This window comes from Lolium rigidum, chromosome 4 (genome assembly GCF_022539505.1).
Source record: "Lolium rigidum isolate FL_2022 chromosome 4, APGP_CSIRO_Lrig_0.1, whole genome shotgun sequence".
Taxonomy (NCBI): Eukaryota; Viridiplantae; Streptophyta; class Magnoliopsida; order Poales; family Poaceae; genus Lolium; species Lolium rigidum.
The window spans coordinates 51,539,248-51,554,639 of record NC_061511.1 but is presented as its reverse complement, the minus strand read 5'-3'; the positions used below and the strand labels follow the sequence as shown (position 1 = coordinate 51,554,639).

The following is a 15,392-nucleotide window of genomic DNA, read 5'->3' as shown; positions in this document are numbered from 1 at the left end:
TCTCCTTCTTCGCGAAGGCTTCTCCGGCGTTTCGGCGTGAAAAAAGGAAAAAAAAAACACAGTCCCACTACAACAGTCCGGTCCCCTTCCCTGCTCCCGTTATCCGCTTCTCCCATCGATCCGCCGCCGGTGGCAAACCTCACAAATAACGACACTGGATACGGCGGCGGCGACGAGCTGCGAGGGCTCTCTGCGCCGCACAGCCGGGGACGGCCGACGAATGCGGGGGTCGATGGTAGGACGGCGGCGATCTCCAGGCGAGCTGCAGCAGCTCCAAATGGCGGACGAGGCGGCGGCGAGCTCGATGCAAGCGGCGGCGGCGCTGGCCTCCCTCCATCTCCCGCAACCAGGTGGGCGGCCCAAAGTTTTTTTCTTTTTCTTTCTAGTTTCATGTTCTGCTCCAAGCGACTTGAAATGCTAGTTCGGCTCCTGCATATTTCACTGGAATACATCGCAAAATCGTGAACTGAACCACCTGAAAATCTCGCAAGAAAACCCCTTTCTAGATGCGATACGCGATTACATGAACAAGCCTAGATTTTTTTACTTTCAATTGAGGAGCATCTTCTGGGAAGGAGCAAAAATTAATTTGTTGAGTGTTGGGATGCAGCAACTGACCCCCAAGATCGGAGGTATTTCGGGAGAGGGGCACACATAAAGCGCAAGGCGAAGCGAAAGTGGGGCAAAGTGGACTCTGTCGGGCTACCTCCCAGGCATCTTGGTCATCGCCAGTCAATCCGCAGGTCAGCCCTAGCAAATCCCCTCCACTGTCATCAAAGTTGTCCGTTAATGAGAAGTAAGATACCATGGGATAATTGTAGTACAATGTCTTGTTTCTGCATCTATATGTGTAGTTGCATCCAATGTTGCAGTTGATAATTTGATATGTTGAACCAGTAGGGTACGTAATGTTCTCATTTTTTTGTTTCATATTTTTATTTCCACTGATTGTTCATGCGACATCTGAATGCCATGTTGCAGTTAGATCTTGTACACATGTTTTTTGCCTGTTTTTCTATGCTTTATATAACGGTTTTCACCCATGCCATTTTTGAGGGACAGTGTTATAAGGTCACACGTACTTATATGTTGCTTGCTTCTTTTGACTACAGGAAAGGAGTTGGATCCATGAATGAAGCATTACAGGGTGAAGTGGGCATCAGGAGCCGTTTCAGTGCATTACGCATTCGGCAGATTATGCGGGGTCTTACACCCCGGCAGCAGGGATATGTTGCAAAGTATGGATTTGAGCATTTCAACCGCATTGGGAAGTTCACTGTCCACGAGCCGCTGGCTGAGTGGATAATGGGGAAGATAAACCCTCCATTCTCTGAGTTCAGAATTAACGCGGACAAGACAATAGTTTTCAGCAAGTCCCTTGTTCAGAAAATTTTGGGTGTACCGTCAGGGGAAGACCCATTGTGCTGCACGGAGAGAAGACGGACAAAATCGAGGAACTACGGGCTCTGTACTTAAATAACGGACTAAGGGCATCCATCCCCCATGCTGTTAGTTTGCTTAAGAACAACGAGGACGAAGAGTCCTTCATGAGGACATTTTTTCTTATTGCACTTGCAGCCGTGCTCACCCCCACCACTGGAAATACAATAGACCTTGACTACCTGTGGCCCCTTGAAGATATGTCAAAGGTTCAGGACCTCGATTGGGCTGGCCATATCACGGAGCATCTGATGGACGACGTCCAGAAATTTCAGTTCAAGTCCAGGGAGGAAAAAAAGACCAACTTCTGGGTTGGCGGGTGCTTGCCTTTGCTCATGGTTTGACCTCTCAATTTCTCCCCTCCTTCCCTCCCTCCTGTTGTACACTAGTGCACTGATGACATGGCTTTGATGCTGCTCCTGGCATTTCTTTTCTGATGTTATTGCTATGGTGATTCTGCAGTTATAACTTATAAGTACTTCATGTTGCACTCTGTTTGATTTAGTTGATGCTGCAATTATGGTGGTAATGGCGTTCTCAAGTTAAACTTATAAGCCATTCATTTTGCATTATGATTTTGTTGTTGGCATTTCTTTGTTGATGCCAGGTGATCTGCAGTTATATTCAGTTCATACTGCAGTCCGTATACATATCTTCTTCTCTTTGTTATTGTGATTCTGCAGCTTGTACACTTTCCTATTTAAATAAATCGTATGTAGATTTATTGATGTTATCCTTTTCAATGCCAGATTTTCTTTTGCCAAAAGCGTTCATAACTTTGTTTATACTATGAACCTTGTTTCAAACTCTGCTTTTGTAGATTGCTTACATGGACCACCTGGATCTTCCTAGAGGACGAATTGTAGACCGTGAAATTAACTACTCAGTGCCCAGGATCTGCCATGTTTCAAAGCATGATTTCCAATTTATCGCGATTGCTGACCTGCATCGTCAACATTACAAGTTTGCCACATTTGGAATACTTCCTGTATGTTGTTTTCTCTACCTTCTTCACTTTGTAGTTTGTGTTTGCAGCATACAATGTCTAAAGGCGAATTATTTTCCCATTCTTGCTTTTTATGGGTATTATGCAGTTCCGTAAAAGAACACCGTACGCTGATAATCTAAAAACCGAGACAGAAGTAGCAGAAGATGATCTTCATACTTTCTCCAACTTAAAGGATCAAGTCTTATCAGGGCAATGTGATCTTAAAGAAGTAGATGAGGAAAAAATAGATGAACTTGCACAGGAAGTCCAACCTGAAATCCTTCGGTTTACAGAAACAAGCATCCATCATTCCCCTTTTGGAAGAACTGATGTTTGCTCAAATCAAGGTAATACTGAGGAAAGTCGTATAGATTATTTTAATACTTCAAGGAGCACCATGATGATACCACACGATTAACAGGAACTAAAAAATCCTCTAGCTGTGGAAGGGGCAGTTCTAGCCAGAATACTACAAAGGCGGCTCTGACACCCTCTTCATCTGAGAAATCAGGTTACCATGTCAGCGTGCATGCACATATGCATCAAATCTTAATTGCTTGTGGATTTATTTATCTGTGAACTTTTGTACAGAAGAAGACAGTGCTCGAGAATACAAATCTTTTGAGTCGGATGCTCATCCAACACCTCCAGAAGCTGATTATGGGGTAATATTTAGGAGCTGTCTATCTGGAGCACAGATTGAGAAAGTAAACCCTCTTATCCAGAAGATTCAACCAGAAGCTATTGTATTCGTAGCTACCATGAGGAACTGCGATGTTCAACTACCTAGTCCTCTTCTGGTATATTTCTGTTCTTCTATATCAAATGTGCAGCTCACTGTTTTTTATATGAACTGGTTGTGGTAGCTACATTCCAGCTTTCTATATTCCCTGGTAAAATCCTGCCATTGTCAAGTTCTCGTGAACTTTCTAAATGATTGGATAAATGATTCTTTCTTGCTTCACAATTGAAACCATGCCTTTTCCGTTCAGCCTGAGTTTTCCTTTATTGGTTCTTGCGTAATGACATCGAATCTTGTCCACACATAACCAGATCATTTCGAAGGAACGTGCCTTAGCCACAGCTGCACACTTTCCGGATGAAAATGGGACTGTCACACTTCAGGTGCCAGGCAAGAGTGAGAAGTGGCGGCCGAGATTCTTCATAGAAAAAGGCACATGCATGCTTGCGAGCAACTGGTTGGACTTCGTGTGTGACAACCAAGTGCAGGTGGGCGACATCTGCATCTTTGTACCGGCAAAGGGCGGGGAAAGTTCCGCATTCATGGTCCATATAATTCGTGCTGAAGTTACTCATCATAGGGCTGTTAAAAGGGTTCGCACAAGCCATGATTCTTCGGTTGATGGGGAGGAATGACAAACCCAGATGTCGACTCGGAATGCAAGAGACTGATGCCTGTTAAAGGTTATAACGACTTTGTACAGAGCAACGCAGGGACATGTGTCTGTTTGAATTGATGGGGAGGAGTCAGGAGGAAGCCTACCACAGTCCAGTGTTGTTTTCGTAGACCAGTTCTAGTTTGTGAAACAGAATGATGAGAGTTAGGCAATTAGCATGTAGAAGCTCTTCCTGTTGGTGCCCTGTGCGTCTTTGGCATGTTTTCTGCTCTCTAATCAAGGTATGCATATAAGGCTGACATATTTTGGGCTTCTAGCTCAGCTTCTAGACTTGTTAAATTCAAGTTTTTTTTCCAGTAATTTTGCATGCATCAACGAGTATTGCCAGTTCTTGTTTGTCGTTCACAGACTGCGGTATCAGTAACAATGTAACTTCTTCTATGAAGTCAATGAACTCAGCATAAATAAGTAACAAGGCCTGGTGGCAACTATACATAAATATGTACTAATGGACGAAAGACTTCACCATACATTGTCAGCAAATACATATGCTCAAGTTGTATCACATGCAAAGGCAGAAGTGTGCATTGGCTCTAAGGTGTCTACAAACCAGTTCGGTGCTCTACTATTACCTTGGTAATACTATGAGCTCCCTTTTAGCCTTACTAATCAGTACAGTGAGCAGGGTTGCAGATCTGTATGTACCTCCTATTTGGCCATTTATATATCTGATTACTGGAGCACAAAGTCTTCAGGGACTTGCTGTACTCATCTTCAGCAATTCTGAAGGTTGGTGACAGTGCACCTTATGTTACTCAGAATTTCTGGTAGCAAGAGATAGTGAACTATTTTTTCAAGAAAATAAATGGCAGACACCACACCACTGTCTTTTCTTCAGATTCCAAATCGATGAGTTCCTCTAAGGTAAGCATATACTACTGTACATCTTTTTTTTTAAGGTTAGCGTATCTTTTGTTAAAGCTGAATGAAGTTCATCTCTTGGAGCGCTACAGCAAGTATATAAATGAAATCAACAATGTCTTCTAAATAGTTGTTTTTGATGTGTATGACCAGTACTCCTTGACCAGCTCGCGAAAGAGCGATCCTTCAGTTTCCATGAGCTTTGTAGGTCTGTCATACTCCACTACTCTCCCTGGAAGTGTTCACATATAGCTCATTAGTATGGAAAGATCCACAATACATTTGGTTTCAACTATAATCCACATATTCCATATTAACTGATGCTGGTCAATAATAAGGTGCCGGTAAGAGAAACATACCGTCACTCATTGCAAGCACCATATCACAGTCCATAACTGTTGGTATACGGTGAGCAAGCTGTAATAACGAGTGCAATTTTTGAATTCTCTCCGGATCGTTTTCTGAAGGACGGCATCTGTTGCGTTGTCTATAGAAGCTGTGGCCTCATCAAGAACTAAGATACGGCACCTTCTCAAAAGTACACGTCCCAGAGAGAAGAGCTGCCTTTGGCCCATGCTCCAGTTCGATCCATCTTCCATAACTATTATGATAAGCTCTTAATCAGTACTATGAAGGAGATAGTTACAAACACCATGCTATCGCGATGATGTAGCTAATAGGCATATGCTAAGACTACTAACTGTTTGACATATATAGGGCAAAAGCATTTTGACACCTATTTTGATTTTTTGAGATAACTAGAGCATAGCTTTATGTTCAGATCTGAAGTCTCCTACCATGTGAATCCAATCCCTGTTCTTTCTCCTGGACCGCTTCAAGAAGTTGGCATTTGTCAAGAACCTGCAGCACATTCAAATCCACTTTAGTGATTCCTTTTGAAATGCAGCATACGTGATATGGTCCTAAAGAGAAATGCCTCATGACTAACAAATACATTGGGTTCTTTTGGTGTAACGCCTTTTCATGTTAATGTTATCTGTTCATTGGGTTTGGGTAAGACGAGAAAAAGCAACATAGATAGTTGTGTACATTTTACCTCCCATATTTGTTGATCTGAGAATTGCCCAAGAGGATCTAGATTGTATCTTACTGTACCCTGAAAAAGTGTTGGATCTTGTGGAATGATACCCAAACGCGAACGCAGGTCATGTAAGCCTACTGTATCTGATGTCCATGGAGTCTATAATTATTTTCCCTCCAGCGAGGTTCAACAAGTCGAAACAGCGCACCGATTAGTGTTGTCTTGCCACTTCCTGTCCGACCAACTATACCAATCTTATCTCCAGCTTCAAACTTGCAAGTGATTCCATGTAGTACAAAGGGAGCATCTTTCCTATACCTAATCTGTTGAATGAAATTCAATTGCATAAGTTTGTTAATAGGATGGTACCTTGTACATGTAAATATTTACCTTCAAATCTGTAAGCTCCACATTGCCATCTTTGGGCCAATCTGGTGCTGGTCGATTTTCTCCGACAACTTCTGCTGCTTCACTTTTTATGTCCATGTACTGCCTCACCCGTTCCACCGAAATTATTTGATTTGCAAGCTTGCATTGGTTTTGAATAGAAAAAACAAACGACGTGTTCAGGGAAAGACCATAGGACAGTGCCATTCCCACAAAACCTGTCCAAAAGGAATTTATCATACCATTCGTAATGTTAATTTCCTGAATAGTGTGAAATACATATAGTTAGTTGACTCGGCACATACACATCAGGATTAAAACTGCATTTCATAATGTTAATTTACCAGGGCTAAAAGTTCCTTGAGGGAGAAGAACCATGAGAAAAGCGAGAAAAAGAAAGAACCACGGCGCTCATTATTTCCGGACGTTGAATCAACCATTCGATTGCTGCAAAATTATGGAAACATGGATCGGCATTCTTGTCAACAAGATCCAAATTTTCAGCAAAGAAACGATCTTCTTCCCCAAAGGCCCTTACTTGTTATAGCCCCCGAAATTGATTCACTCAAGTGATTTGCTAGAGTAGACTTGGTAGTGCCAGCGATCCGCATCAATTCCTTAGCCGTGGCTAGATAGTACCTCTGCATGAATTGGAGTATGAAACCAAATAACCCAAGAAACGGGGATGATCCATAGAGAAAAGAAGTCACACCAATTACCTGCAACCTAGTTGCCAAAACAACCATTGGCACGGATACAAGTAGAACTTCCCATTTAACAACAGCCAATACCCCTAGATTGCCATATGCATTTAAACTGGCAGCAAGGCTGAACATGAAAGCAAATGGAACATCAAGGTCAAGGATGTTCAAATCCAAAGAGACCTGCATTAGAAGAGAAAGGGAGCAAGTTAACCCCTCATGATAAACTCTCCAGGTGTAGAACAAACGTATAATTGCTTGTACTATCTATGTCCATGTATACAAGACCACTCAATCTTGTCTTAAGTCAAATGGTTTAAGTTTGACCAAGTTTACAGAAATAAATGTCAATATGTACACAACAAAATCAGGATCGTCAGGTCTATCATCAAATTAGTATGCTTTCAAACTATATTCATTGGGCATTGTAGATGTTAATATTTTTCTATAAATCTGTTCAAACTTAAACATGTTTGATTAATATAAGACTAAGTGGCCTTGTATACATGACCGAGGGAGGGAGTATATCTTCTTTAAGAATTCTTACCCGGCTAAGAACTCTTCCTATAGGAGTAGTATCAAAAAATGACATGGGTGCACGAAACAAGGAACTGAGTAACTGGGAAAATAAGAATCTTGATGTCTGAATCCCAAGGACAACGACTGATAAAGATCTTGATAGCAAGAAGAACATTGTGCAAACTCCGATAACAATGTACACATTAATTAACTTCAGTGTACTAATATGAGGATTTTGGACATTGGCGGCCATCCACGAACTCTGGGCTATCCTGCCGAGCAATGAAAATCATGTGAGAAATCACAGCAAAAGAGGCATACACCAAGCCTTTATTCTGCTGCAAGTAATACATATAAGGCTTAACACCAAGCATCTCCGAGTTTCCTTTTCCTCTTTCTTGATCAGTTGATCTGCTGGTGATGGCTTCACATAATCTCTATATCTGCTTCCATGACTACCATCCTTTTCATTTATCGATGTTTCCTTAGCTCTGCGAGGGGGTATGTTATTGAGATCTGAAACACCACTAGTATCTTTATGGCCATTTACAAGGTCCTTAAATTCTTTACAATCTGCCAACGAGTTTGGTAAGATCCAGAACGGATAACCTCTCCATCGGACATTAACTGCCCAAAATACATCAGTAGTATCAGATGACATTGACTAATAACTAAAATACTGCAGATAAAGATAATACATAGAGGAAAAAATATCCTCATATGGTTACGTCTTTCAAGGTAGAGAGAGATACCAAAATGGAGTCAAATACGGGCAGAAAATCAACTTGGTGGGTCACCAACAGGACGAGTCTTGTCCGATAGAGCACCCATTACATATTTCCGTCGGAAAGCAAAGAGATTCATAAAACAATGAGTAAGCAAACAGAAACACACCATTTGGGACTGATGTAACAAACAAAATTACAACTCCAGTTATTTTTTTCACATGACTAGAACCGTAAGGGACACTATAAGAAATAACAAGTTATTTTTTTCACATAACCGCCATCACCTTGGCTGCTATGATGTTGCCTGTGCCAGTAGTGTTGGCAAAGAGAAGGCGAGAATGTCAACTAAAGGTAACATTACTTGGAGTTGTGGTTTTATGTTGCATCAGCCCCAAAAGGTGTGTGTCTGTGTAATTTACTCTAACCCGAGTTTCACAATCAAATGATAAAACAATTTGCACACTTCCTATATGACCTTACATTGAAGAGTCTTGTTGCTCGTGTGGGCATCAACAGACCTGAAAGGGTCATCAAGAAGATATATATACTGCATTTTGGTATAGTGCACGAGCAAGTCTGGACGCGCTGCTTCGACCACCACCGAGGTTTACTCCTCTCTCCCCAATTTCGAGTACAATCTCCATATGGCATCATTTCAAGGTCTTTGACCAACGAGCACCGTTCAAGTGTGTCTTGGTATCTTTGCCTGTCCATCGAAGATCCAAACAGAATATTGTCTTGCACAGTTCCTGTTTGGATCCATGCATTCTGAGAAACGTATGCTATTTTCCCACATACTTGGATCTGAAATGTTTGTCCAAAGATCAGTAATTTGATATTAAGCACTTACGAAGAAAGAATTAATAAACATACTTCAAGTTGACAACTATAGTCAAATAATTTTTATGCGATGGCTAGGGATCGGACTACTGATCCTAGCATCCCGTCAGACCACCCCAGAATTGTTCGATCAGAGTGTCTTTGGGCTCGTTGGATTTAGTCCTCAGAACATGCACCCTCACAGCTACAGACTAGCTATTACTTGCTCCGTTCCAAAATAATTGAAAGTTCAATGTTCGTTCTAAGTCAATTGCTCTAAGTTTGACCGGTTTTGTAGGAAAAAAAATCTGTACATTTGGTTCCTTGAAGTCACCATAATACAATGGTTCATATGTGTTCATGAAAAGTCGAACAAACTCATAAATTGATACCCATGTGTTTCGTGGAAAGGTGAAGATAGCATACCATGCCTTCAGTCCTGGGGACTTCTCCCGGTACAGCAGCCAAAAGTGTCGACTTTCCTGACCCTACCTCTCCACAAATTGCAACCTTTTCTCCAGCTTTGACTACCAAATTCACATTCTTCAGAGTTGGTTTTGGTGGATTCTCATCCCATGAGAGACTGCACGAATTCATCGCTATATGGTAATAATCAATTCCAGCATGGTATCTCTTCCTCACTTGCCCGTTCAGCTCGGGTGCATCAAGGAACTTTACTATCCGAGTGAAAGCAACCTTAGCTCGTATCACAACTGCAATAAGATCCGGTATTGACCTTACTGGGTCATGCACAAGACGCAGAGTTGCCACGAAGGTGAAGACATTGCTCGCATCAAGAGGGATTTCCAAAATATAGCATGTGAGGAAGGTAGCTGCTGAAGCCAAAACAGGCGACACCCAGAAGAGGAAATTGTTGTACACCCTCCTAAGCTGGAATGCCCATAACCACTTGTACTCGACCTCCCTCAGCCCCTCGATGACCTTCTTGAAGTGGCCTTCCCATGCATATAGTTTCAAGACCTTCATATGAAGTAGTGACTCGGGACATGGCCTTCAATCTCACATCCTGTGCTTCCATAAGCTTACTCTGGAATCTGTGTTGCAGCTTGGCCAATGGAGCGCTGCAGAGCACATTGATGACAATGACGACTAGCGACGAAATCATCGCGGGGCCAACCGCGCTGTACAGAATCGCCAGACCAATGCAGAGCTGAACGCTTGTTGTCCATGTCTGATGGAACCAGTACGGGAATTCCCCGATCCGGTAGGCGTCGACGGTCACATAGTTGATGATTTGTCCAGAAGAGTGCTCCAGTTTCCCTTCATTTGACAGCCTCTGTTGTTTCTTATAAATAGCGGCGGACAGGAAGGACCTCACCTGCAGTCCTAATCTCCGAGTGCGGAAATACCACTGCCTCTGCGACAACGATTCACAACATTTGCACACGAACATTACGGCAGCAAGCACACATCCTTGGTATTCAAAGGTCCCTTTCCCAAGTGATACATTGATGAATGCCTTGAGAAGTATCGGGCCTGTAGATAAGGTGAGAATCTTGAGCAATGCAAAGAAACCCGAGACCAGGATCGCATGCCTGTGGCAAGAAACAATTGTCCAGAAGATTGATGGCGTGGCGTCTGACCCCAACGACTGCTTCAGCTTCTCCGTGAACATCAGGTACTGGCTGTGTGCTCGATCTTTGGCGCCTAAAAGTGGCATGTCTTTGTCCTCAATGGGCTTCTCATAGCCCATCTTCATCAAAGGATTCAACCACCAAAATGACATCTCGCTGAGAAAACCAGCTTGAGCAAAAGGAGTTACCTCGCCATCAGTCTCCGTGTTCAGGGGCTTGTATGAACCATCTCCAATTTCTCCATAACCCTCTTCATCATGGCTTGGTCGAATGGCATAAATAAGGAGGAGAGCCGCACTGGTAGGGACGGAAGATCTAAACAAGCCTTGACGGTGATGGTCTTGTGTGCAACAATATCGAGCAAGTGAAGAATAACAGATGAACGCTGTGAAGATGCTCTGCAAGACCGACCAAGACCGAACAAATGCCGCTCCAAGGAGCCGAGGCCTGATGCTGAGAGCCAAGTTGGTAAGGATCAAATTCAGTCCTTGAGATAATGCTACAAGACACCAATAAACAGAAGCATCCTGATTGAACACCAGCATCCAGAGCCCTAGCTCAAGATAAACCAAACCCAGGCAGCCATTGAACAGCAGAGCAGCCCAATGTAGTCGTGACCTGAGCGCGGAAGCTCTACTCTTTAGAGTTTTGACAATCAATTGGAGAGCGAGCACGGATACAAGCAGAGCGGTGATGCCAACCGAAACCAGACGATTCATGCAGGTAGAGGAGTTGAACATTTCCTTTGAAGCACATGAGGCCACACCTGAAATGTAGTCATGGAGTATTGGAGTGAGATGATCCCCCAGCATATATGCATAGTGCTGGTCAACAGGTAGCTTTGTATGTAACATGAGCTGAAGGGTGAGGAGAGCACTGACTTGTGAGGGAACCCAGATGTTCAGTCTCTGTTGCACACGGGGGTGGATCAGCTCCTGTTAGCCTGCAGAAACCATGAACGAGAAACTAGTCAGGACAAATAAAATCGAGGAGCCCCGAAGCTGGCAGTGTACGTCGTTGCACGTACAGCTAGATCAAAAGAACAAACCGCGAAAGAATGGGACCAGAAACCAAGACAATGCACAGAAGAGAACGTGACTATATCACCCACATATGTGAGCTAGAAGATGCGAGTGATAACAGGGCCGGACGCGAGGAAATTACCTTGTGGTCACGACGGCCAGACGCGAGCACGGTGCAGCTCCGGATCTGAGTTCCACAGCGCTGGTGTCATCGACGACATGGCCGGCGGCTTGCTTGAACCTAGCTTGGAGTCGACGACGAAAACCCAGACTAGGCCACCTGATATGGACGTTACCGGTGCCGGGGAAGACGCCGCGTGGCTGGCTGGTATCGCTGTCACCGGCGCCGGGCAAGACAGCCACGAATGCACTGGATCTCGTGGTCACCAGTGATGGCGACGACCGCCGCGGAGTCGGGAAAGAAGGCTGGCCGCGAATCATGGCTGCTCCCGGTTTGCCTCAACGCTCCAAGAGGGAACGAGAGAGACTGTGAGGTTGGAGTGACAGCGCGCGCGGGTGTACAATTTTTCAATTATTCCTCGGCTTATAAACATAGTACTCCATTTGGAGTGACAGCGCGCGAGAGAATACTGCATTTGTCAACTTCTCATGTCCATCTCTTGGCATATTTGTACTCCTGCGATGATTAGTTAGATACGACATTTCTTAAGAGCAATTTATATTCTCTACAATTCCCTTGCACGCTATTATTATTGATAAACTTACGAGTCAACTTGGCAGTACTACTAATTTTGTTTGTTCATACAACGTCCTTAGCCTTTCACTACTATTAAGGAATCAATCATCTAGTACCAATTTTCGAAGTTTGCGCCAAGAACCTTCAGCACATGTTGTTCAGTAAACTCCACATAATGCTCATTTCTTTTTGACTCTTACCATATGCATCAAGTTGACCATCTTAATTAATCGCGTATGTTAATATGGAGCTTAGCCGCCATTCTTCACAAGGGAACCAATCATCTATCCCTTTTTTTTTTTGCATTATTCATTGACTGACTAGACCTAGTTTGTCTGCCCAGGAACACGAACCCAGGAAGTCAAGCTATTTTGGCCGGGGATGGGAAAACCAACGTGTGGTTGGATGGTTAGGAGAGCATTGATACCCTCAATCCACCAAAGTTCAAACCTCAGGTTTGACACTTTAGTGTCTCATTAAAAGGCAGAATATTTTTCAGTGGAAGGCGACGTTCCCGTTTGTATCAGTTTCTTGGACTCACTATGGTAGATATCATATTCAGTGATAAATATCCTCATTACAAATGTTTGGTCTGTCATGTATTAGGGTTAATTATTGGTTTGCCACTACAGCCCGCGCAACACTTAGTTTTGCCACTAGAGCAGAATGGTTCTCAGTTTTGCCACTAGTATGTGTGCAACGGCTCGTTCCGTGAGCCTGCCGTTTCATTCAAGTCAAACGTCCATGACTCGGCTGTTTCAGGTGGGACCAGGCGGAGACGCGTTTGAAAAGAGGACCGTTGCTGGCCGTTTCACGTGGGACCCACAAGGTTTGGCTTTGGGCAGATGAGAAGGGTGTTTAAAAAATGGTGAAAAATGAACAAACAAAAAAAAGGGTGCGGCTAGGACTCGAACCCAAGACCGCTTTGTTTGGTAGCGTGAAGAATTGCTCTGGTAACCAGTGGGGCAGATGGAAAGATATTGAAAACCGAAAGGAAGAAATCTAACTATAGTTAGTTCTAGTTCGTGACTTGGTTTATGGTGTAAGGACGTATATGTTTGTTCTTTGTGTTTATGCACGCTGCTTAACCAAAAAAAAGGGTGCGTCTTTGTTATTTGAAGCATTACGTGTTTGTGGTTTAGGTTGAAAAATAATCAAACAAAAAGGGTGCATCTTTATATTCTTGCGGGGAAAATGGTGCATTTATCTGATTTCAAGCATTGCGTGTTTGTGATTTTTTGTTTCATACTATGGGTACCCTACTTATAATACATCAAAGTTCATACTTGGATCCATGTTTGTGATTTCATGATTCATACACCCTTGATATATTACATCGAAATCATAGAAAACTAAGATATATGAGATGCAAATATTGGTAGCCGGATCATCACGCAAAATAACTTAGATAAATTCGATACATAAGATGCTTAGTTCCACCATTACACGGAAATAACTTAGATAGATAGATAAGTTGAGTGACACACGACTTGACACGACTCAACACAGAACCACATAGAAAATGAAAATGTAAAGCTAAAAAAACATGACAAGGTTGACGAGAACACATCTTGGCCGCACCACCTGCCGCACCACCTGCGCCGCACCACCTTCTTCACCGGCGTCTTCACTTGTAGTACGGGAGGCAGTGCATAGGTTTCCCGGAGAATAAGATGGCGTCGCAATCGGTGAAGACGTTGTAGGTGGTGAAGAAGATTGACTCGCAGCCGCACCAGAAGACCTCACCGAGGAGGGCGTACGCGTCAAATCGGTTGGCGAAGGTGACCGTGAGCAGCTTGAGGGCGACGCCTTCACGAGACTCGTTGACGTAGTACATGACGGGCGAGCCCGGTGGGAGGTGGGAGAAGCCCTCGTCGAGGAAGTCTCGAGTGAGCTCGACCTCGGTCCTCCACCTCGACTTTGCCCACACACGGAGCGTCTTCTCGACGAGGACGTCCGCCGGATAGAGTAGCTCCGTCGTGGTGCGCGGACGGCGGAAGGTCGGTCCCGTGTACTGCATCTTCGGAGAGGCGAGAGAGGCTCGCTTGGGTGCGTGGTGCTTTGGAGAGGGAGAGGAAGAGAGGCTCGCTCGGTTGGTGTGTGGGAGAGGAAGAGAGGCCCCTTATAAAGAGGTTGGCTCATAATTGGGTGGTTCCTAATGAATTAACGCGTGGCTAGCCGTCTTCCAAAAATAATTAAGCGGGCCGCTGCATCGCTGCGAGAGCTGAGACGATGGCAACGCTGAGACGCTGCGTCGATGCATTAAAAGGCGTCGGCGAGTGAGGTACGTGGAAAGGGCCGTTGGCGTGGCGCCTGCATGGCGCATGCATCGCAGGCCTAGACACGCGGGACGGCCCAACGGACATTTCAGTGTTCTTATAGCCCACCGTACGCGTGGAGAAAGGAACCAATGAGGTTGAAGAACGAGGGTGTCCATGGATCGGCCCCGAAACCTTCTAGAAGGCTAGATCGGACGGCTGGCGTTACCGCAGTGAACGGTCCACAATGCAAAACAGAGCAACCCACGGATCGGTCCAGTTTCCTTCTAGAAGAATAGGGTTAGCTGGTCAAAATTAGGCTTTGACCAAACTTGAAATGAGCATAAAAAATTCAAAAAAAATCGAAAAAATGGAAATCCTTCTCACATAGACTTCTTATGTCATATAGTACCGATTCTAGTTGATAAACATAGTCTACATGCTGTTCAACAAAAAAACCATGTGTCTAATGTGATATCTCAAACACTGGGGTACAAGTTCGAGGGTGAAGACAAGAGGTTTAGGGTTTGGAACATGAAAAGTTTCAAAAACCTCACCAAAGCTTCATTTTGGAGTGAATAACAAGGATCCATGCTTAGTTTTACAATTCCATGTTTAAAACTTGATAAAATGATGGTCAAAGTTAGGTTTGACTAAATTTGAGATGAGCATAAAAAATTCAAAAAAAATCAAAAAAATGGAAATCCTTCTCACATAGTCTTCTTATGTCATATAATACCCATTCTAGTTGATAAACACGGTCTACATGCTGTTCAACAAAAAAACCATGTGTCTAATGTGATATCTCAAACACTGGGGTACAAGTTCGAGGGTGAAGACAAGAGGTTTAGGGTTTGGAACATGAAAAGTTTCAAAAACCTCACCAAAGCTTCATTTTGGAGTGAATAACAAGGATC

The 15,392-nt window shown here is 43.7% G+C and overlaps 2 pseudogenes; one reads left to right on the top strand and one right to left on the bottom strand.

Annotated features, from left to right (window-relative positions):
* Positions 1-4,105, top strand: part of LOC124647035 — a 9,652-nt pseudogene extending 5,547 nt beyond the window's left edge.
* A 724-nt stretch (positions 4,106-4,829) lies between these two features.
* LOC124647034 lies at positions 4,830-11,961 on the bottom strand (annotated as a pseudogene).
* Positions 11,962-15,392: the final 3,431 nt, after the last annotated feature.